Below are 24,771 nucleotides of genomic sequence, written 5' to 3' on the forward strand. Positions count from 1 at the left end.
GAACTCAAGACATCTAGATGTGAGGAAGAGCGTTAGGACAGAGGACAGCAGAAGGGAAGCCCAGCAACTGGACGGAGATGAACAGGTACAAAGCCACCTCAGGGTGTTGGCATCTCCTTTGTGATTCCTGATCCTGTCAGGGTGGGTGCCATAGGCCAGCTTAAGGAAATGTGCTAGAACACCAGCACCTGGGGCGCTGAGCCCCTCAGTAGATCTTTAGTCATCTGGGAGGGGTGTCGGCTCATGTCCGGTCCAAGTTCAATGAAGAAGTTCACGGAGGTGTGGCCCCGCCCTTGCAGATAAGAAGTATCCATAGTGAACGGGGAGGGGGTGACAGAAGAGGGAGGGAGGAAGAGCAAAGAACCCATGTGTTGGAGGTAAGGCGACCTGCCGCTGGAGCAGTGCGGTTGTCTTGGATGCTAACTGCACAAATGGAAAATGCCTCAAAAGATGTTATAGCGAGTGTGACGCAAGCCAGACCTCTTGCCTGAGACCCAGATCTTGTCCTGGGTTTGCTAATGAAGGCCATCTCCTGCTCACCTAAATCTGCGTGACTGGGATAGACAGAATGGATCCTGGAGCAGTATCCTAGAACTACAGTTCCAGTCTGCTCTCTGCTGCCTACGGTTCTAAGCTATTCTAGTTCATGCCTCACATTCTCCAGACCAGGATAAAAACAGCTCCCACTCAGAAGGCAGGTGTAGAACCCAGGCACCTTTAACCACTTCAAAACTATATCTTTGGGTTTTTTTGTTTGTTTGTCTTGTTTTGTTTTTCCTCCTTTTATGTGTATGTGGTGTTAGGAGGCATGACTTTTTTTTTTTTTTTTAATTTAAATTCTATCAGCCAACTTTCAGTATATTATTAGAGGAAGCACAACTTCTAATCAAAGATGAAACGACCTCCCCTCACGCTTGCTAGTGTTCTGGAAGCACACCTACCCCGCATTCTCTCCACCAGCTGTGCTGCTTATCCCTGTGCTGTGTGCTGGAACCCGAGTCATTTTTTTCTTACCTAGAGCTCTCTCTTGTGATTCAGGTTCACCCGTCCAGGCTGATGGGACAAAGCAGCTGGCAAGTCTGGGCTCCCAAACCAGGGCTATGGCCCCCTAGAGTCCTGTTGTTTCTCCGTAGTCAAGTGAGTGTTAATCTGTTAAAGGGAATGCAAGTCATGTTACTTTGAGAGGCCATTTCCTGTTCTCTTCTAGAAAGAATACATGTGTTAAGGAGAGCAGAGAGAATACCAGAATTACAGATGACCAGGCCTACAAGAAACTGATGCAATCGCCACTTGTGCAATGCTTTCGTCTTGTAGTTTGGGAAACTGAGGCTTAGAAGCAAAGAGCCTCATTCAAGGACTCAGCCACTTGGAGAATTCAAATTGGAATAGGCCTCTGAGTGGCTGGCCTTCGGAATTTTTTAAAAAGTAGTTCCGTGGTCAGGCTGACTTCTCAAACCAGTGGTCAGCGACCCTGGTTGGGAAGTCTTTTTTTTTTTTTTAAACAGATTTTCAAGAAGGGAGGTGGGACTTTTTCCAGATTGCTGTTTTTTTTTTTTTTTTTTTTTTTTTTTTTTTTTTTATAGTTTTGCCCCTGGGAGCTAAATGAGTGAAGCAGGCCTGTGTTTGGGATTGCTCTATTTCCCATCAGAAAAAATATTATTGTGGAACATTGGGCCCCAGGAGCACGGTAGTGGGTGGACTTTGTTTTTCAATGCTTTGTGCCCAGCCAGTCACTGTCTCTGTCTCTCTGTCTTTCTCTCTTTCTCCTTGTTTCAGGAAAACACAGTAACAGATATGGACCCTCCTCCCAGGGGTGTCATTTATTATGTGATTTTTCCAGCTACTATATAGTTGAACAGTCACTCCTCTGTGCGGAAAACCAAAACCCAGGAGGGGATCTCACATTTATTAAGCAAATAAGATCTTCCAGGCCTACCATATGAATCTGACAGATACATTTTCCTGATCTGTCCTCAAAAGTCCCCATGAGGTACCGGTAACTCCATTTTTCCAAACGCCTAGGGAACTCAGTTTCAGAGAACCAGAATGATCTAGAGAAGCATAAAGAGAAGAGAGTGCAGACCCAGAAATGAACTCCTATCTAACTCCCACATCACTGTTTTGTCCATCTGAACTAGACTTCAGTTACTTGGCCAAAACACTAGCAGTTGTCTTATTTTTCCAGTGTTTTAGCTTGAATGCAGGAGAAAGTTCTTTGGAAACTATGACTTGTTGCAAGGACATGAAGCAATACTCTTGTTGGGTTCTCTCTGACAGGGGCCTCTAAAGGCCAGGCTTCCTGCTGTGCTCCCAGCAGAGGCTCCAGTGTCCCAGAGAAGCTGGGCCCGTCCCTGGCTCCCAGCAGTGAGAGAGGGCCCATCAGGAAATCATGATTATCTACGCTCTGCGCTTTGTTCCTGTTCTCAGACAACAAGGGACGGGGCTGGAGAGCCGGGCTAGGGGGTGGAGAAAGAGGAAGAAAAAACAGGAAGTGAAGTGGGGAGGAGAAGGAAGGAAATGAAACGGAAAACACAGGGACTCTGAAAAGTCCTTGGCCTGATGAGAAAGTGAATCCTGAGCCTGCCTTTGGGAGGCCGGCCCTGCCCTTCGGGAACCCCGGTCGCAGAGGTAAAGGGGGAGAGAAGTTTGTCCTCTGGATTTGGGGTTGTGTTCGTAAAGTCCCAGCACAGAGCACAGCCTGAGGAAAAGGGAGCCCTGACACGGGGGCTGTTTCCTGTGCACGTGGGTGTAGGCAGCGAAGAAGGTGAATTTCTGAACTAGGATCCGGGGTCAGATGGCATCTCTCACCTTTTGCCGGGTGTACCACAGAAGGACCTGAAAACAAGAGAGAAGAGGTTGAAGTCATCAGGTATCAGGGTCACGGTCCCGCCCCCACTGCTTTCTCTCCCAAACACTCTCAGAATTATAATCCATTTTCTGTGTATATGATAGGAACTTGATTCTCCCCCCTGAGGTCCAGCCAGAATCCCACTTTCTTCCACCACAAAACTAAGAAGGCCAGGCCGGTAAAATGCTAGGTCATTGCCAGACTGTGACTCTCTGGTACTTCCAGAATGTTCCCCGACCCATGGTGTCCTCTCAAAAGAGCCCCAACTCCCACTATACATCACGAAGGACACGGTCACCTGGTTAAGCTAACAACCACAGGAATAGATAACCCTAAGCGTAACCTGATCCTTCCACAGGGCTAATACTGTTAGCACTCCCCAGCGTCCTGATGGGGACCGGGAAGGGGACAGTAACGAGGAGCCCTCTGACAGGCAAGCCTAGTCCCACCCATGCTAGCAGTTCCCAAACTCATTGTGCATCTGGAGAAGCTGACAGCAAGTACAATTCCATCCTGGAGTGGCGGTCAAAGCTTCTGGAGAGTTTCGATGTCACCATCCTGGCTCTGGTCCACGGACCAGCATTTGGGTCACTTATGATCTTATCCAGCCGCCAGCACAGCCCACCTCCTGCCTCCGACTGATGTGGTCACAGAGGCCCTCTCAGGGAAGGGCTCGCTTGGAGGATCTGCCCTCAACTCAGTGAGTTACTCCCCCGGCATCTAGACAGAGAGCAACGCGAAGTAAGCCCATCTCCGAGAGGAGTCCAAGCTTTTGAAGTGATGGCTAATGGCTTCCTGTTTGAGTCACCCTTAGGCCAGATGTCCCTCAGAGAGCGCAGAGGTCAGCAGGGAAGGACACTTAACAATGCCCGTCTCGGGTCCCCACAAGCAGCACAACCTCACACAATCCCAGTGCTGAGTGACTTCTGTCCCCTGCCATGAGGACTGTCGCCGGGGCTGCGGCCACGCCCCCTGCTCCACCCGAGACCGTCAGGGACCCTCGCGTCTGTACCTCCCTCATTCTGGGTCATTTTCTAGAAGGGTCATTGCTCCCATTTTGAAACTGGGGACACTGAATCCAGAGACATGAAAGGACTAATCCAGGGTCACACCACAGAACCCAGACGATGAGAGGCATCTCCTGACCTCCTGTCTACGACGTGTGTCTTTTTCTCCACGTTATGTGTCACTGCCCTGTTCAGTGGAGGTGCAGAGAGCTCAGAACGGCGGTGTGCCTTCCACTTTTGAAAGGCTCCAGAAGTGAAAGGGCAGCGCAGGGCACACCAAAGAGAAGGCAGAGCCTGGTGAGAAGGCCCCGCATGGGTGGCTTGCTCCCGAGAGTCCCCACGAACCAGCAGCAGAGCCTAGACTGGGGCCAGGACACCCTGCAGCCTCAGCCCCACGGCACCAAGAACACCCGGGGACATGAAAAAAACGGGAGCGGGCAGGATTTTATGATACAAATAGCCCCCATTCAGCAGGTATCCTCTGGGCATCAGGCATTGTTAAGCTTAGTGACCCCTGATACCTCCCAACAACCACACGAGAGACGTATCCCTCTTGCCTCCTTTCACAGATAAGGACACTGACGTGGTCCTCCAAGGAACTCAGCTTTTGGGTGGTAGGTAGAGCCAAGATTTCAACTCAGGCAGTCCGGGTGGACTTCCTGCTCTCAACCACTAGGGAATCCTCCCTTTCAGAGCAGTCACATTCAAAGAAAAAGAAGAAGAAAGAAAGAAAGGGCGAGGCATACAGAAAAGCAAATTAGTGAAAAGAACCAGGGAATTAAAGTAAGGACCCTGGGAACAGAGGACACCTTCATTCAAGAGGCACAGGAAGGCTCCCCAGGCGGAGAACACTGAGAGATGCCCCACAGGCCCACCCTGGAATCTGGACCCGCCCTTTTTTGGGTGCCCCGCCCCCAGTAAGTGATGTTCCGGCCTTGGTGTTTATACAGCGTTGTTCACGGGAAGAGGAAGTAGGTTGGGCCGAGGAGCGCCGTCCTTGGGGTGGGTGGAAGGGGCGATGATGTCTTGGAAACCCATCTTCCATGTCAAAGAGGGATGGCCCCACCGGGCAGGAGCCCGAGGGAGCCTCTGTCCAAAGTCCTCGCCTGGGACAGCACACACATTCCCAGGGACACTAGGTTCTGGGGATGCTACTCACTTTTAGTCTCATGAAGACCCCGGGCGCAGGCCGGGACAAAGATCACCCATCACCATGTCACAGATGGAGGGACTAAAGCCACAATAATAACGGTCATGAAATAATAATAATAACAAGAATAACAATAGTGGCAATGCCATCCGTTGGTAGCTTATCATGTATCAAGAAATAAGCACTTGCTTGACATGGGTTATCACATAATGACACCAACTGTTGAGTCTCTATGATTATCCCCATTGGATAGTTGAGATAAGCTAAGTAATTTCCTCAAGGTCAAAAAGCCAGCAAGTTATGAGAAAGGATCTAAACCACTCTCTATTTGACATTTTGGCCCATGATTTCACCTCGAAGGCATGTGTGTTACAAGACAGGGACATGCCTCAGTCACAGGGTACAGCCACGCTCGCACACAGTCAGCCTCAGAGCCATTAGAGCACACAGATATAGGCTTTTCTTCAAATAGATCATCGACACTGCATCTCTGCTGAGTGTACATATAAGATGACACGCAATTAGGGTGACCACGTGATTTATCAGCCAAACCCAGATCCTTCTCAGAGTGAAAAGGAGGTATTAATGATGCCTCTGGGACAACAGACAGAGAGCAGGAGTGGCCTGGGCCCACAAGACATCTGGTCAACCCCCACATAATCCATAGGGCCTTATTTGTGGGGCTGCTTGTTTGGATGTCTAGTTGTGCTGGACTCTCCTGGGTGCCCCCCTGCTTTCCAACCCCTATAAATGCCCCTTTGCAGCCACTCACTCTCCTGTGCTCAGCAGAATGCCTTCTAAATCTGCTAGACTCAAAGGTCCTACATATAAAACAGGCTGATGTAATTTGATTATAAAGGAGCCACGCTATGATTCAAGAAGCAAGGCGTGATGAGTTTCAGCAATATATTTTAAAAGGACCATTGGGTTCCTTGGGCCCTCACACCCAGACCCTGAATGTGCAGCTGTTCTGATAACCAGTCAGTCCCCCAAACGGGAGGGCTCAGTGGCTCTCCTTTCTGGGGCAGCCTAGGGCAGTGTGAGAGCAGCCACCCAGCCTCACTGGAGAAACTGAGGCCCACTGCTAGGTGGACCCCACTTCCTCAGGGATAGCATTGCTAGGACAAGCCAGACTTCCTCCAAGACCAGCAGGCGCTGACCCTGACCTGGGGGGTGTTGAGCTGGAGCCTTTGGCCAGGGATCTGGCCTGGAGAGGAAGCCCTACTTAAGAATCAGGCCATAGCGGGTTGCATTCATTTAATCAAGGAACATCACAGCACTTGTAGTCCAGTGATTTCTGAGGACTCTAGAGAAACTCTTGGGGCTAAGGAAGGTTACTCATGCCTGAAGGGGCTGCTCTCAGAGACAATGGCCGCAGGCCTCATCCTGTAGTAACAGGCAGCAACGCCTGCTCTCTGCTTCCTGAAGCAGCTTCTGCAAGTGATGATATTTGAGGAATATGTGAGACCCTGAGACCCTTCTTTCTAAATTAGGCCATATTCACAGGTTGTGGGGGTTAGGGCATGGACTTTTGGGTGGGACGACCACCAATAAAACCACTACTGACATCGGTACTATCATTACCACTATTGATATGACTGTTAATGCCATTCACAGGATCCCTGAGTTCTAGAGAAGGGGAGGCCCTTGTCTATTGCCACCCAGCAGGTAGGCGGAGAAGCCAGGACTGGACACAGCTCTTGGGACTGGTTCCAGTTTCTTGCATCTTGGCATGTAGCCACTTGTGCTGGGGACACAACATGGGAGCAGGCCAGAGTCCAGATGGTGATAGCCCAGAGTGTCTGGGCTCAGACAACTCTAGACTGTCAGAGGTCAATGAGTGAATGATGGCGAGGGGATCAAAACATGGCATTCATTTGCACTGTGCACTGACTGTGCACCAGGCCGTGTGCTCCACATCCTGTGGTCCTCCTGGAAATGGCTGTGCTCATTCAGATAAGGACTTAGAGAGTAACTCCGAGAGGCAGAGTGAGTAGCCAAGGTTGACTGTAAACTGGGGTGGGAGGGTGGGTAACACCTCTGAGCCCAAGTTCAATCCCTAACTCCCTAATACTGCATACTATAACTCATAGCTGGTGTATCTGGCATAGGGTGAGAGGGCCATCGGCAGTGGCAGGCAATGGCAGAACCAGGACATGAGCCTGGGTCTCGAGCAGAGCTCAGGAGCACTGAGCTCACATCTGTTCCATTTCCCAGGGTCGTGGCTTAACATCTGTCTGTCTTCTCTGTCACACCTCAACAGCGCTAAGGTAAGTGCCCCCCATGTGGAGGACAGGAGGACACCAGCTTCATTGACTGGACCTGTCAGGAAACTTGGCCCAGTTATTTAAGAAGTTCACATCTCATTCTCTGCACACCAGCAGCACAGTGGCTCCCTCCTCTTTGCGAAGAACATGTTTTACAGTATTGATCATGTCAACCGGAGGTTCTCCTCTGGCGTGGGCAGGGGGAGACACTTCTGAAAAGGAGTGGGACCAGCATCCTCTCCCGGATGACCCTGACCGTCAGTATAATTAAATCGCAGACAACAGGGGAGTTTCTATCGTCCCTCCTCCCTCCCTAGGCAGCAACCCTAAGATTGCTACCTTTCTGTAGGGAAAGGGCCACAACCTCATGGGTTTGAGGCATCAACATCTGACAGCCGCCTTGTCTGCACAGGCAGGCGGCAATAAGGCAGAGACAGACAGTCCAGCCTGCAGAGGTTGTGCCCAGCCATCCCCAGTGACACAAGCCGAGAGGACACCTTGATGTAGCAGGAATGTTTTATAGGCAGTCAGGGAAACCTAAGTCTACTCCCAATGTGGCCTTGGTTGGGCTGTGCGACCTTTACTTAGTCACTGTTTCTCTCTGATCTGCAGATGGAAAGTCTATTAAATGCAGATCTTTCAGCAATATATACCAGCAGCTTCTCTGGGCCACTTTGAAGATCAAATGAGCTTTGTCTTCTAAAGCATCAAAGCTACTTATGCCCATGTTTTCTCTTTGCCACTGGACAGGGAGCTGGTTAAGAGGAAAGGCATGTCTTACTTCTCTTCAAGGGGGAGTTATAGCTCTTGTAACTAGCCCAGGGTCCCGCAAAAATGACAAGGCTCGATTGTAAAATTTGGCTTCTTTGAAGGCTCAGCGTGTCTGGGGACGAGGAAAAGAGGTAGCAGAGACAGCAGGAAAAGAGACGAGTGTCAGGCTATGAAGGGCTTTACCTGCACTGGTGCTTCCTGGGATGCTGCCCGTGAGTTAGCACATCTAACGCTTTTCCAAGTGTTAGTGGGGTGGGGGGGGGGGGGAAGCTGTGGCAAGTGCCTGGGGTCTTCAGCCCATCAGCTGTGAACTGTAACTTCTTTGCATCTTGGCCTCTGTCTGTCCATTTCATGTGAACTTTAGAAAATACAACTGCTCCTCACTATGTGGGCAAAGTGGGCCTAGCCCATGAGAGTAAAGGATTGCTCTGAAGCTCAAGGCCAGGGCTGCCCAGGAGTAAGAAGCTAAGAAATGGTGCCATGGCCAGATTGCACTGAGTGTAATCTGAAAGCCAGTCCAGCTGGAGTCATGTGCCACCCAAGTCCCTGTGGCGGGGATGGGTTCCCGCATACTGTGCCAACATCGCAGGCACTCAGGCTCCCAACGCCGCACGTGTGTCCTATGTCTGACGCCATCCGAACGCCGCAAACCACCTATGAACTCCCCACCAGCTCCTGGCCTGTAGCAACAGAGGGCCCTTTCTAGGTGGCTTCTGTTGGGTGTTTGATAGAGATAGCGCCTCTGCCGTGAGACCAGAGGGAGGCAGAGCACTGTGGGTTGAGAAGATCGTGAACCGGGCTCCCATCTCTGCTTTGATCCCACATCTCTACGACAGCGGGCAGGTCACTCCCTGCCACCTGCATAATGAAGAAGGCCTTGGAACTCGGGACTCGGGCTGTCTAGAACAGCCCATCGGTGGACCCCATCTATGGAGTAAGAGCCTAACCAGCCATTTGAGAAAGTGATTTCCTTCCAAGGCAGGTCTCTGCTAAACTACCAGGCAAATGGTTCTCCTCCTGCCCAAAGGCCGGATCTGAATCCAAATCCATCAGGGACACGCTGAGGTCCAGAGGGTGTCTGGAATCTGTCCGCCTGTTACTGATTCCGGATGGCTCCAGCCGGGGTGAGTCATTTTCCCTTCCCGGTTTTCTCACGTGAGCCTCCGAGGTTGTGCTACTTAGCTCGTGCTGTTTCCCAGCGAACTCTTGTTTCCTGACCCTCCACGGGAAGACCCCATCTCTGTTACCTCAGACGCCGTGAGGCTGGCTGTCCTTCGCCTCGTGGACAGGGACAGACACGCTGTCATGCATCTGGCATGTGGGACATCGGGGCCTTTCCATCCTTCTCAGTAAGGGCAAAGGGTCACAGTCAACCCAGGGAGGAGTGACTGAGAACTGACCTGCGTCAGCTGGGAGAGGGCTTATTGCGGGGGACCACGGTCACCCTGGCCTAGGCAGACAAACCCTGGGGACTGCGCTCACGCACCGGCACAGCTGGTCCCTTCCTGGGCCCCCCACTGCGAGGAGAATCGGGAGTCATGCATCAGCATTCAGCCCGGCCTTCACACTCAAGCCTCAGAGAGACGGTGCCCTCCTCAACAGCACAGGGCTGCAGGGGGGGAATGTGGGCACCCCCTTGTCAGGGTCCCAGACCCCCATACCTTGCCAAAGGCAAAAAAGCAAGTGGGAGCTGCAAACAGGAAAACGCCTCTGATCTGAGCCCTGTGGAAGGATGACCAGAGAATGTGATTTCCTGTGAGGCGCACGGCCTTCTAACAAGAATCCACTTTCCAAAGCCTTGCATTCAGGTCTCTCCATCACCAGGTCCTTTACATGGCCATCCTTTACACAAAGTCTCAGTTTAAGCCCAAAGGGCTTTACTGCAGTTTGGTGTTTTCTTGCCTGTTCTGCAGCCTTAGGCTTATACCTCCATACAGCTCCATCCTTCCAAGTCAGCAGCCGCCTCACCTCCTCCAGGAAGTCCTCTCTGATACTCTGCTGACCTCTCCCTTCTCTGAACTCCCATAGCATTTTCTGTCTGTGCCACTCTGCATTAGTGTCTGTGGGGGGCTCCCTCACTTTTTTGTCTGGACTGTTGTGCCACTCCCTAACTTGTTTCATCCTGCCTGGACTCTGGCCCTGTGCTCTGCGGAAAGAAATTTCTAAAGCACACTTCTGACGATGTGTCTTCTCTTTCAGCTCTTCTCACCGCCTTCAGGAGAAACTCCAAATGCCACATCATGCTCCCGCCCTTCCTGAGGGGCCGCCCACATTCTAGTCACACTGAACTGCTTCCCAAGGTTATGGAATGAGGTGGTACCAAAGTTGGGATGAGAATCCAGGTCTTTCAATAACTCCCAGCTCCCCAAGATCTCAGGCTGGACCAGAGAGAAGGAGCATATGGCACTGAACCATGACCAAGTGGAAAAAGCCAAGACCAGCTGAGTTCTTAGGCCTGATGAACTGATACTGTAATGACAACTAATGACAACCAGGCAATCCTTCAAGCAATGGAGTAGGTGAGCACACACCTGAGGCTCCCGACATAAACTAGTTCTCCCTTCACAGGTGTGGAAACTGGGTCTTACAGAAGTTCAAGTTCATATCCAGACTAAAACTCTAGCCTACTCCCTATTCCCATCTCCCAGAAAGGTATGTGCAATAGCCCTGTGGCCATCACTACCCCATATCTCCAGGCATCTCACACTCAATATGATGGATGCTGACCAACAGCCCTTACGTAGCTCCTGCTCAGGAGTTGATTCAATCCAGGCGATCCTAAGACCGGAGCTTTCCTGCTTCTGCAGATCCTCAGGTGGGAAGATTATGAAATCAAATGTTAACAGGAGAGGGAGAAAATCCCACTCTAACTGTTCTGTGCTTATCCAAAGGGGTGATCAAAGCCTTCACCAGGCTAATGCTTCCCCATGGCACCTTCCAGTGTAAGTGTATCTGTGGACGGGGAAGAGAGAAGGGGCAGAAGCAGTCCAGGAGAGAGCAAAGCTATCTGAGCAGAAGCACACGTGAGCCCAGTGGCATCCTGGAACCAGCTGGCACCGGCCAACCAGAGCCAATTATACATGTCTTCTCCCAACTTCCGGTTCAGGGATGTCTTTTTGAGAAGAAACTGGCCAGGGCGGGGGTACTTGCACCATGACATTGGCAACCACTCCTAATCAGGTTGGCTTTGCTTTTGTTCTTCCCAGAGCATCAGTGACTAAACATTCACCACCCCACCACTGAGTGGATCCACAAGAAGGACACTGGGTTGGGAAGACAGCAACTGAAATTATAACCTTAGCTCTTTCCTGACTCACTGTTTGATAGGCAAGCCTGCCCTTCCTGGCCCTCAGTTACTTTAGCTATAAAAGGGGAGCAAAAAAATCCTTCCGCCTAACTACATAAACTAGGACAATAGACAGAAGGGCGTTTCGGTAAATGTAAAGTCTGAGGACGTATTTGGCAATGTCTGTGGACATTTTTGGCTGTCCCAGCTGGAGCGTGTGTGTGGTGTTCCTGGCACCCAGGGTAGAAGCCAGGGACGCTGCTGAACATCCTGCAAAGCCCTGAGAGTCTCCCACCATAAAGACTGATTTGGGCCCAAATGTCAGTAGCGCCTAAGTTGAAAAACCTTGATGGAAGATTTTCACACACTTTAACTGTCCTGTACTTACCTGAAGAGGTGATCGAAGTCCTCACCAGGCTAATGCTTCCTTGTGGGACCACACAGTGGCCCATTCAAGGTCCCTCAACACATCGGCGTGTGGGAGAAACATTGAGGGGACTTGGATGAGTTGACAGGAATCCTACCCAGACAGCAGATGGGTGCAGAACACTGCAACGCAGGCGACAGAAAGGACCAGGACAAGATACGGTGCCGGGCACAGAGTACATGCTCAATAATAGATTGTGGGAAAAGCGAACGGGTCTGAAATCCTGATGGGCTCCTTCCTGAACGCCCGCACGCCAGTGCGCATGCGCATGCCCTCCCCCCAAGGTGACACCAGGTGCAAGGATGTAACTGACACAATTTCACCTCCTCTGGGAGGGACACGGTGTCCAGTTCCAGCCCTGGAGACTCGGGTTAGACAAATAATCACCAGTCTGGCCATCGCAGCAGCCGTGGTCAGAAGAGCAATTTTATTAAAGTTACCTTCTAATCTGAGTTGAAACATCTTGAAAGGTGAGGTTTTCAACCCTCCCCTGGGGAGGCAATTGTTAAAAAACACACAGCAGGCAGCCTTGCTTTCCACACATTCAGAAACCACTTTTTTTTTTTTTTTTTTTTTAAGACAGTCCTTTTATCCCTTCGACCACATGGGATTGCAAATGCACTTAGCACAAGCCACCCGAAGCGGAAATAGCGCTGGGTGAGCTCCACTCCTGTCGCTGCGGCCACCGTGGGGGGCCACCGTGGGGAGCCACAGCCGAAGCAGCCCTGGCAGGCACAACCCAGAAACTCCGAGGGAAAAAAAGCCAGGGCGGGCCACACATCAGTGGTCCCTGAGCCTCTGGGGCCTTGAGCCCCTGAGGCCTTGGGGCCAGGCTGAGCCACAAGCCCTTTCTGGAAGACCCCCGCACATCTCCCAGCTCCTTGCCTCTGTGCTGGGAGAAGCGGCCGATTTCTCAAGGAGGAGATGACAGGAGAGGGGACCTCCCTGCATGTCTCCCTGAAGATCTGAATCTGACCATAAACCATCTGACTCACAAAGCCCTTTAATTAAAAGCCCAAGGGTTCAGAGCTAATTCTAGATGTCACAGGACCCAGTGGCTTCTCAGGCACCAGAGCTGCGAGCAGAGTAATGAGGGTAATTTGGCCCTTCTTGGTCTGTGAATGACAACTCACTCAGCTATAAATTAGACTCCAAGGATGCCAGAGCTGGAAGCCACCTGGGCGACTGTCTGCTCTCCTCCTGCACCGTGTGGACGAGGAGCTGGAGGCCCGGGGAAGGGGGGCGGGCTGCCCCAGGCCCGCTGCTGAGTTTCTTACTGACTCTCTGGCTGATGCAGTATTTTTGAGTGCCCAGAAGAGGCTCTTGTTCAGGTCCTTCTACCAAACTCCAAGGCTACTTGGAGCTCAGGAATAAGCTGGTTAAAATCCAGGCAGAATTCACAGATGGGAGTAGAACAGCTTCAGCGAAAGAAATTTCAAAACCACTTACTGAGAACCAGCTCTGTCCTTGGCTGCACGTGGCCTTTCAAACCGCTCATCTCTCACTCATTTCTCACGTCCACACCCTGGCAACATGGGTCTCCTTATGCCCGGCATGGAGATAAGGCAACCCAGGCTAAGAGAAATAAGGAAACGTGTGGAAGGCCAAACAGCTGGAGATTTTTCTTTGTTATTCTGATGTTCCTGCCTTGAACAGATTCTTTTCTTTTTTTAATTGAAAGTTGTAATGTCTAAAGCCATGCCATGATGGCTTTCTTCATCAGTGACAGTAAAATCCTTTTACTATATTTTTAATAATCTGATTTCTTACATTGGAAGCTGGACCGTTTTTCATACTACTAACACTCAATAGTTTTGAATCTCCTTTAAGTACCAAGTACTTTACAACATAATCTCTTGTCGTTAACAAACAGCTTCATACAACACCTCTCCGTCATTTCACTGAGACAGATACAAAAGCTCCGAGCATTAAGGTCAATTTCCTGAGATCATACAGATCGCCCATTCGTGGCAGAAGTGGGATTCTCACTCAGGTCTGTCTGCCTGAATACTGTGTTCCTTCTATCCTAACGACCTGCTTCTCCCCTAGTGACTTTGTTGACTCAGTGATAGATCAGACACCACAGATCTGGAGATGAACTTTCTCAAATGTTTCAGCTGGGCACAGTACCAAAGGCTTGGGTCAGGGTGGTGATAAATGGGGCAGCAGTGGTGACCTCATCTTGGGGTCTGAAGGCAGCCACACACCTGATGGTACACAGGATAGTCACCAAACCCGGCCTGGTGAGCTGACTCCTTGTTTGGGGTACATCCGGAGGGACAGTGACAGGGAGGAAGAATCCCACCATGACCCACCCTGTAGCCAATTGCTATCTTCCTGAATTTCTCTAGGATGAAGATTCAGAGAGCAAAGCATGGTGACTCCCTCATGTTCCCTAGCAGCTCCTGAGCTATGAGAAAAGATACATACATGAAATGACAATGAAGATACAATGTGGCAGCTGTTGCAATGGGAATGAATGGGCTGATGTGACCGTGCCAGTAATGGATGCCTGAGCCTCATGGTGGGAATCTGGAGGATTAAGGCTTCCTAGGAAGACCTGCACTGAGTCCAGAATCCACGCAGGACATAGCCACGGAAATGAGGAACGTGAGAAGGAGAGTGGGAAGGGGGTGGTGCTCGGGTTCAGGTAACAAGGAGACAATATGTATGGACAGAAGTGATGTGGCTTATGAAGTAAGAACTCCATGTGCTGGGGTAAGGCTGGGGTCTGCGTACATGATGGGGTGCAGCGGGAGGGAAGCCTGAACGGAAGCTCGAGGCGGGGGCTGAGCTAGAAGACAGAGTACCAGCAAAGCCTCAGAAAGGACCCTCCCCTCCGAATGGGAGCTAGATCGTAGGGTTCCCCTTTTATTGTTTTCCCATGGCAGGGCGATACCATCAGGCTCGTATTCTAGCTCACACGTCTGCCGGTGTGGATGTGTTGGTACAGGACCGTAGTCCATTGCATTTCCTCTCCAGCTTCCAATTATTTAATCTCTAAAATGCTTAAAAATGTGGTGTTCCCGCCATATCCCAAAGCATAAGAAGAATAAAAGGAGACAGTTAATAAAAGGATTATTAAAGATTAAAAAAAGATGAGAAGCCTATATAAAGAATCATAACCAGCTTCTCCCAGGCTATTTCAAGGAGAGCTAGGCATAGTGAAATACCCACTCCAAGAGGATGAATTGGGAGGGAGATTATGGGACCTGGAGCAGAGAACACCCCCTCCTACAGCCAGAGGCATTCCTATCTGGACGTCCTACCCAGTACTGTGCCCGCGGAAGCACTCTACCCTCAGCACTTGTGTTCGGGGCTGATGTTCTGATCCCTTCGAGGGCTCTCACGAGGCAAAAAAGCAAACAGCGGACACCTGCCTTTCCTCCTGACCCAGTCGATGGCTCCAATTTCAGATCAAAGAATTAGTTTCAGAAAGCCCTTCTTGACTTGGAGAGAAGTCGGGAAAGCACACCTGGTATTCAGAGGATATCTGTCCTAAGGGGTGGGTATACGGATGCCTAGTTCATGTGTTGTCCCTCTCAGTCAGCCCTGACTCTGTGGGTGTCTGACTCCTGCTGAAATCAGATAGATAAGACAAACCCAGAGCAGGCCCAGTACCTGGAGTGCAGGGCCACTGGGTGCGGGACAAAAGCTTCCTTCCAAGAGAACAGAGCGGCTTCCAATCATTGCACAATTACCTCTATTAGCATAACGTCTCCTCTCCTCCTGCCTTCTCTAAAACACTTTCCTTTTCCATCTAAGGAAGAAGGCAGAGACTGAAATTGCTGCCACCGAGAGGGGGAAAAAATATCCGTAAAATTTAAACCATGGGGCATTTGTTCAAGACTCTTGGGTAATAATGTCTCTTGATACGTAATTCATGATAGCCCTAGAGCTTGGCCTACTTCTGACACCGAGATCATACACTTGGGGGAAGTCAGGGAGGCAGAGGGAGAAAATCACTTTTAAATGGTCCCACTGTACTGTGTCTTTTGAGTAAAGCCAGACAATATTTTGGACCATTCTTTTCTACCATAAGGGCTTCCCTTAAAAAGCTTTTTTATTTTTTTTCCCCCTCTTGTAAATTGAAGAGGCAGCATATCATCCAGTTTCAGTTTTATCTTCTGTAACACTAGATAAAAGATGAGTCTGGATCCATCTGTTAGCACATACAGCCTAGAAACTGTGTGAAAGCAATCTCTCTCTCTCTCTCTCTCTGTCTCCCTTTCTCCCCCCCCCCCCCCCCCCCGCTTTGCAGAAAAGGGGGGAAAATCCACACTTTTAAAAAATTTATCATCAGCAATCCTACCCAATGCCGACCAGATAGCAGCACTTTTCTCCTTTTATGGGCAGAGTCAGGAGGAAGCCAGCCTTGCCACAAAGGCTCGTCCCCCTACGCTGCCACATGAATTGGGATGCCGGTGTTGGCGGCAGGCCAGCCCCTTCCCCCACAGCCCGGGGTTCCAACGTCACGGAGATCGGAGATCGGTGAGGATCCCCCTGGGTGCCATTACCTGCTCAAGTGTGAGCCCACTCGAGCGGAGGCTGAGAGACCGGCAGAGCAGCGGGAGGGTTTCTGTCCTCTGGTACAAAGGCTGTGCTCCTGGGGTGGATTTGCCTGGGGAAATCAGCAGGCAGGCTGCCGGGGCCCCATCTGGGTCACTTGGCATTTCCTATGGCACTGCCAGGCAGGGTGGCACCATGCATTTCCCCCTCCCCAGGGCTCTGACTACTGCTTCACCCAACAATTCAGGAAATGCCGCGCACGGCTGATCAGCCCAGACGCAACAGAAGAATCAGAGCCCGAGGGCGGGAGGTGGCCTGGATGGGCCCTTGCTGGCATTCATCTCTCCCATCTCCAAAATGACCTCCCTAAAGTCCAGGAATGCAGAGCTCCTTTGTTTCTTCAGTGCAGAAGCTGTGTGAATCACAGAGTTCCAGAAATAAGCATGTTTTATGTCATTAACGAGGTGAAACTCAAGTATGCCTGGTTCAGAGGAGGACTGGGGGGCGGAGGTGACAAGTACCAGTGACCAGGGACTGCCTAGGTCACTGCACTTCAAAAGGCTCCTGTGGTTTTTAGGGAGGGCCCAGAGCCCCAGCTACAGGCCAGGCGCTCCGCACTCCGGGAGTGTTAACGTCCTGCGGGTTCTGCCTCCGCGGAGTCACACGTCACCCCTCCTCCTACCTCTCCTCCCTCCTCCCGCTGCCACTGCCCTAATTTAGGTCCTTCTTCTCTTTCTTTCTTCTGGACGGTTCTGCACACACAGCCAGATGACTCTTCCCGAAGCAGCACAGCTATTCCCACATCACTCTGTGGCTCTAAAGCCTTTAATGATTTCCCCGTTGACCAAGAAATAAAGCCCAGAATCTAATTTCTAAGACTCTCTTCATCAGGTCCTGGCCACAATTCCAGGCCCTGTCTCCCACTTGTCTCTCTCCTTCCCACACCCTTCCCTCCAGCTCAGTGCCCCCTTTCCAGCTGTCTCCCCTGCTCTAGTGTTCCCTCTGTCTGAAATAGCTCCCTCTTCTCTGCCTTCTCATTTCCGAATCCTGTCCATCCTTCAAGGCCACATTCAAAGGCCACTTCAGCCATGGACTCAACCTTGATCCCCAGGGGAAACTTCAGCGACCTCTGAACTTCCATAATTTTATCCTACCTCAATTGCTTCCTGGTGCTGTAACAGAGCCCAGACACCTTGGTTTTCTCTCTTAGATGGTAAGATAGCTGAGGGCAGAGGATTGTGTATGTGACTTAAACACACTCATGCCACCCAGATAGGTCCTGGTACACCAGGATAGCCACTAACGTTACCTTAGTAATTAGTGGGGATGGCTCCGGGCTTGCTGACATAAGCTATTTTGTGGGGGCCTGGCAACTTGAACAGATCACGTCGCTGCCGTGTAGAATATCATGAAAGGAGCACACAACACATGAAGGGCACATGCTGGGTGGGCGGGGACCCAGTGGGCCACACCCATGACTTCCAGGAGCCTAAATCCAATGATGAGTTCTCAACCTTCATCGTCACTAGACCGTCATCAGTGGTGACACAGTTGAGTCTTTGTTCCAAAAAGTCTTAGTTATCCGACCCCTAGATCATAGTCTCCTTTTGCTCCCCCTAGTTAACGTCTGCTCCTTCTTACTCTCTTTGGCTGGTTCCTTGGCTTTCTTCCCAAACTTCACCTTGGCATCTCCTCGGATTCAGGCCTTCAAGCTCTTTCTTCTCTATCAGGACTCACACTTTTGGTGACCTTATGCGGGTTCATGGTTTTAAGTATCATCTCTATTTCGATGAATCTCAAATCCATAATTCTAGCGTTGACCTCCTCTAAGTCTACACTTGGACGCCTACCTCAAACGTGTCACAGCCCCAGACTGAACTCCCCGTCTCCTCTCTCTGTGCAGCTCCCCAGCCCCCAGTCTTTCTCATCTCAGCTAATGACAATTCCATCCGTCCAGTGTCCTAGGACAGAACGTTGAGTCAACCCAGCCTCCTCTCTTATTTCACGCCCCACATGCAATCCTTCCAAAAATCCTCCTGGCCTTACCTTTAGAATATCCAGCATAGATCAAAACATATTCCCTTTACACTGCGCTCCATTTTTTTCCATTGCTTTTTTGACCTTCTAATATACTAGAAGGTAATAAATATCACTTTATTACCTTCCCCTGATTTATTATTATTATTGCTTTATTATCTACTTTTTCCCCTCACTGATGTAAGCCTTTCCCCAGAGCCTAGAACTACACATCCACAAAGCAGGCTTTCAGTACACAGTCGTCCAATGCTTGAATGGATGACTTTAGTCGACGAGCTCTTAACTGTAGCTTAAAAAATACACAGCATCCAGCCACAGAGAAAGGCATCTGTAGGCAGGGGAAATGTAAGAAGCAAGGACCTAGAGATACACCCTTCTCCACTGTCTTAAGACATAGCACTGTCTCGAAAGCCTACTGGAATTATATAAAACCATGGAAGGAGCAGACCTGAACCATTCGCAACTTGTCCAGACCAACCAAGGAAAGGTCCAAGGGACTTCAGTGAATAATTATGCTTTTGTTTTATAAAAAATAGATACAGTCAAAATGAAACAAAACAACCCTAAGTCAGTAAATAATTGTGTCTCAACATCCCCTCTGTAATTTTATTTACCTTCCACATTTTCCACATTTCCCCCCCAGGATATTACAAAAGGAGTATCTGGTTCTGTCTGTATTCACCTACAATTCAATATCCTGTGTGTGTTTTCAGGACCAGGCCCGTGGCAGTCTTGCTCCCTGTCATTCCCTCAGTGCCCACCCAGACAGAGTGTTTTCAAAGTATTTATCTGATCAAGGAAGGCATGTGTAAACGCCTTCTGGATGTGTCCTGCCAGGACCGGTTCCATGATATAAGAACATATTCTGAGAAACGACTCTCCACCAGACTTTCTTTCAGGCAGAAAATGCATTAGCTCTCCCTTGCCTCCAGGACCCAGCCCCATGGCCAGTGTCCAGCACTGTCGATGCCTAAAATCGAGTTCATCTACCTACAGGACCGAAGTGATAAAGGATGCCCACATACATCCCACTTGTTGACTCTATGCCAGCATCTCAGCCCTCTCTGCTCTGTTGCTGGGATCTGACCCAAAGCAGAGCACAGGCCTCGGGGGAGGTGGGACACTCCATTTCGCTGTCATGTCCACCTGCCCCACAGAGAGGTTATGACGGGAACCAGAAAGGCTCTGCTCTAGGACCACCCTCTTTAGTGGACAGGTTGAATCACCAGCCTCAGTGCTTGCATCCAGAAAAAGGACACCCTCATAGGCTATGGTGAGGATCTGCATGGCCCTTCGGAGGCTGCTCGCATTGATTTCAGCCTCGGAGGACCATTTCTTCTCAGGGCGCTCCCTGCCGCGTGCCCCCAGGGAGCTGGAGCTGATCACGCTCTTCAAGAGGCATCTGTTGTGCGGGTCCTGGGGCTTAACTACTGGTCTCTATCCAAAGACTCCTCTATGCATGCTTCCTTCGCAGATGTTTGTGAAGAGATCTGCCATTACCAAACTCAGAAGCATGATTAGGGGCTTTGGGCTCTGATTAGAATCAGGAATTAACTGGGCTAAATCATAAAAGATGACTCCAGCCTTGCTGTGCATTCTTTCTTCTACTTTTGGAGGGTCTCTACCATAGAAGGGGCAGATTATTGCTATGCGAGATGAGAAAGGGAGCAGAAAACTGAAGCAGGGTGTTTACTGCCATGCCACCAGCAAGTGCACGCACACACACACACACACACACACAGGCACATACACACAGGGAGTGGTGGCCACCAGGCCTCCCAGGGACCAGAAGCTGATTGGATTTACTTCCTAAAAAGGCAAGACTTATCAAGGACAATGATGAACATCCAAATGAAAAGGTATGAATTCCCATTTTCATTGTGGTAGAAACCAGGGTGGGGGGCAAGGCATTCTTGCAACTGAAAGTCACATTTCAGTAGAACCTGTGGACAAGTTCCAGGGGACAAGGGAGGTAAGCAGAACGCATCCACGAGTGCAAACACTCTTTTCATGTTTCCCCAGCACGAGGGTACTTCTATGACCACTAACAAAAATCACACATGGCTTATGGCATTTATTCGCCTCTGAGTTAATCGGCTCCCTTCTTCTTGGCTTGTATATTGATTCCACCAACAAGGATGCACCCTGGGCTGGTGCAAAGGGGGACTTGGGGCCAGAAGTTTTGGTCTCAACTAAAACCCTAAAACTGTCCTGGATAGGTAGCTTCACTCTTCAAATCTCAGTTTTCTTGGCCTGTAAGATGAAGCTTATCTGCCCAGCCACCTTGTAGGGCTGCTGGGGTCAACATGAGCCTCTGGGACAGCAGACTGCGGGCAGGGTCTGAGGCACAATCGGCTCTTCTCAAAATATGCTGAACCCAAATTGAAAGTCTGTAAAGTCAATGCCACTGTGTTTCATGAACCCCATGGAGCAATCCCTTCAGAGTGGCTGTATCATTTGGAAGGACAATGGAATGCATTCACCTGTGACTCCAATATAAGGGAGAAAGTCGTAAAAGCACTCAGATGTCACGAAAAGAATGCTCTGGAGGGTCAAAGCAGAGATTATTTACGGCTGGGGACATCAGGGGACGCTCTCTGGCAGAAGGGACACCTGATGTAGAAGGACGCCACAGTTTAGTTTCAAGGTTACGGCTGGATGGTTGTTCGTTTATACTTTAACACATAGAAAAGTCCAAACCATTATGCTTGATGATTTGGAGGATATAAGAAAAGAAAGAGAACATGACAAAGACTCTGTCCCTAGACCACTGATAACCATGCGCGTATAACACACACACACACACACACACACAGTATCTGTCTCTGGCAATGTGTGGTAAATGATTAATAAATAATTCAGAAATTTGGAACCATGCAGGGCAATCAACAGGGTGCTCTGCTCCTGCTCTTCCCTCTCTGGGCCTCAATCTTCCCATCTGTAAAATAGATGGCTTAGACTAAATAGACTTTTTTTTCAATCATGCAGCAAAGATCTGCTGCTGTATGCCCAGACTTGGGGGAGTCAGTTGGTGGGTTCAAGGTGGCCAGAGCCCCCTTCCCCCATCCTGGCCTCTTGCCTTGGCCACAAGCAGCTTCAGCATGTCCTCTGTGGGCTGCACACATGGCACCATTTTCCATGTGACAATGAGATAGACCATATTAGACAATCCTTAGTCCAGGTGATCTCTGAGAATCCTGACTGTTCGGTCACCCTTTCAAGTGGAATTGGAATGTTGCTCTGAAAACGAAGGACCTTGAATTGGATAAGAGCAGTCTTAGAATCCAGAGAAGCCGGTCCATACAAGGGGAGAGAGTTGGGGGCATGGTCCCGGGAAGGAGCTCAGGCCTTCCTCATTGCAACTTTTAATTTTCTTTAAGTATATTTGTATTTATAAAAATGGTCTCTGTGATGGTGAATATCCCAGGTCAACTTGCTGGGACATGACGTGCCCAAATGCTGGTTAAACATTATTCTGCACATGTCTTTGAGGATGTCTCTGCCTGAAATTCACATTAAAAATATTTTATTTTATTTAAATTCAATTAATTAACATACTATATATTTGAATCAGTAGGTTGAGTGAAACAGATGTCCTGCCAAATGTGGACGGCCTTATCCAATCCCTTAAAGGCGTTAACAGGACAGAGGGCAGAGTATGGGAGAACTTGTGCTCTCCATCTATCTGTCTTTGAGCTAGCACACAGGTCTCCTGCCTTCCTTCTGGAAGAGCCATCGGCTTGCCTGGTTCTTGGGCCTTCGGATTAGGATAGAACAACACCAGCAGCTTTGCTAAGTCTCCATCTTGCCGACTATGGATCCTGGACTTCTTGGATACACATGTGTATTTCCTATTGGTTCTGTTTCTCTGGAAACACACTAACCCTTACCGGGTACCAGGGGATGTGTTAATTTGCTGAAGCTATGAAACCACATCTGACATGCTCTCCCTTCTGAAAAGATGTGTTACGGCCATGATCTGTGTTAATGTGGTTCAGGGAGGAGACATTGAGCTTTCCTACATCATCATAGTTGATACGAAGCAGAGAAATGAACAACTCTATTCAAATCCTAAATGTGGTTGACCTTTGAGTAACACGGGTTTGAACTATGCAAATCTACTTATATGTGGATTTCTTTTTACAGGACAGTATTGTACGTGTGTTTCTTCTTCCTTATGGTTTTCTCCATAACATTATCTTTTCTCTAGCTTATTGCAAGAATGTAGTATATAAAGCATCAGGTACAAAATACGTGTTGACTGTTTATGCTATTGGGAAGGCCCCCGGCCAACAGTAAGCTATTCCTAATTAAGTTTTGGGGGAGTCAAAAGTCATACAGGGATTTGTGACTACTCACAGGGTGGAAGCTTCTAACCCCCATGTTGTTCAAAAGTCAATGTTAATGAACCAATGTCTAAATTTGAGGCAGGTCTGGGATATGTTCCGAAATTCAAAAGACCTTGTCCAATGTTGGCTTTGTCATTTGTGAGCTAACGGATTACAGATAAGCCCCTCAGCTTCCTCACCTGTTCCAGACACTTTGGCAGAATTACTAAAATACTCTTTTAAATCGGATGACACCCAGTTTAGAGCATTAGTAGGGCCATGGCTGCTCGGTCCCTGCCAGTTTCCAGTCGCCCTGTTAGAGACCAGTTCTGCACAGCCCTTCAGGTCCTGCCCGACTTCCAGCTCTCCCCTCACCACTCCGGCTTCATTTATCCCCCACACACCCTGCTGACACTTTTCTCCTGTCTTTGAACCAGCAAAACGAACTCTCACTTTCTATTCCTTTTGCCTTGTACAGTCCACCTCTCTCTGCAGACTGGGCCAGGACTCATCTCCCACCTCTTTCAGGAGCGTGCTCATCAGACCGCCTCCTCTGAACCACCTGTAGAGACACGAACCTCTTTCACTCTTTCCTGGCAATACCCAGTTCCATTTCTTCCCATGGTGCTCTCCATGGCCTAGCGTAGTGCATGCGTGTCTGTGTGCCTATGCACGAAAGATAAAACTTGGGGCTCTGTTTTGTATAGTGTCAAGGGATCAATAAATATTTGTCAACAAATGTAGGGAATACATTAATGAATGAACCAGCAGGTTCATTGCAGTCCTGTTGCCAGTGCACGTGAGTGGAACAGAAAACAGTCAGTCTTAGGTAGAAACTGATGACAGGATGTGGATGGGAAGAACTCACACCCCAGGGAGCCCAGGCTGATTACACTGACTTCTCTGCTCTCCCATACCCCTGCATGGTCGTAGAGTGGACCCCCTGTACAGGCAGCTGTTTCTCCCAACCACTAAAACCACCCTCACAAACATACTTCGAGCCAAAGTAGAAAGGTTTTCATGAACACAAATCCTAACTCACTTTGGCCTGAGCAGCGAGGGCCAAAGAACCCTCAAAAAGTTTGATGTGAACCTCATGCAACCGACCTCTATCTCAACCCTGTGCAGGGCCAGGGTTGGGATACCCGCATACTACGGGCCGCATCCACTTTCGGGTTCAAGTTGTGGCCCCTCCCACTGATCAGCTTTCAAAACCTGAGCCAAGTGCTCACATGAGCCCATGAGCTGTAGTTCCCTCTTCGATAAAACGGGCTTAAATAATAAGGTGCCATTTCTAGAGCTTGTGCCCAGTCAGGGAGACAACGGAGATGGGACTCAACCTGGAAAGCAGTGTCCAGGGACCCCCGAATGACACATCTCAGAGCAAAACGTCCTGCCCACCTAATGCCAGCGAAAGGGGAAAATGATTAAAATGTAAATAAGGCCTACATTTTCCATTATTTCAAAAACACAGCATTCCAAATGAGCTGTTTCCTTTTGCTAATAATACCTGTTAATCTTGGTGACAAGAGAGTTAGAGGTTGAAATAGATTTTGAAATTTCTGGGTGCTCTGGATGGAGTTATTTAAATTCAATGCCGTTAAGAAGAAAGGTGACTCTGAATGACAGACGAACGAGCAGAATGACATATCGTGGTTTTCAAGTTCACAATATGGTACACACTGGCCTCTTAGATCCTTGTCTACTCAAGGTCTTAGAAGAAAAGAGCTGGTGAGGGCTTGGAAGGACCCCCTAGAGGATCTTATATGCATGGGAGGTGCCCCCTGCTGTATGGGGCATCTGGGTGGAGGGGCACAGGCCTGCCCTTCTTCTGGAACGCTCTCACCTCCAACCAGCTCTGAGCATGCTTCCAGAGTCGCCCACACGTCACATGCAGAGGTCCCACACCTTTGACAGACAGGTGGTGACTGCTTGACCCAGGCCATCACGTGAGGCCCAAGACAAAAATGAACAACATCCCTGCACAGTCCGTTGTGTCTCAGCTGAGCGTTGCTTTGGAAATCTCTTGCCTGAGTCACCATCACAGAAATATGAGGCCCGCAGCCTGACTGACTAGAAGTCCTGCCCTAACAGGAAGTCTCATAGGCCCCCTGTCTAAGAGGCTCAAGGGACAATGGGGA

The 24,771-nt window shown here is 49.7% G+C and overlaps 1 protein-coding gene across 3 annotated transcripts in view; it reads right to left on the minus strand.

The window, feature by feature from the left end:
• The window catches only part of CYRIA (CYFIP related Rac1 interactor A), a 104,860-nt gene that overhangs the window by 58,187 nt on the left and 21,902 nt on the right, over positions 1-24,771 (minus strand). For 2 of the 3 annotated variants that reach the window (XM_059405177.1, XM_059405176.1), the window contains exons 2-3: positions 2,809-2,835; positions 1,015-1,149 (exon numbers count right to left, since the gene is read on the minus strand). The gene's annotated coding sequence lies outside the window, so the exon portion shown is untranslated. Of the gene's footprint in view, positions 1-1,014; positions 1,150-2,808; positions 2,836-24,771 lie in introns of those variants that run through there. The other variant, XM_059405178.1, reaches the window with a different exon arrangement.

This window comes from Mustela nigripes, chromosome 7 (genome assembly GCF_022355385.1).
Source record: "Mustela nigripes isolate SB6536 chromosome 7, MUSNIG.SB6536, whole genome shotgun sequence".
Lineage (NCBI taxonomy): Eukaryota > Metazoa > Chordata > Mammalia > Carnivora > Mustelidae > Mustela > Mustela nigripes.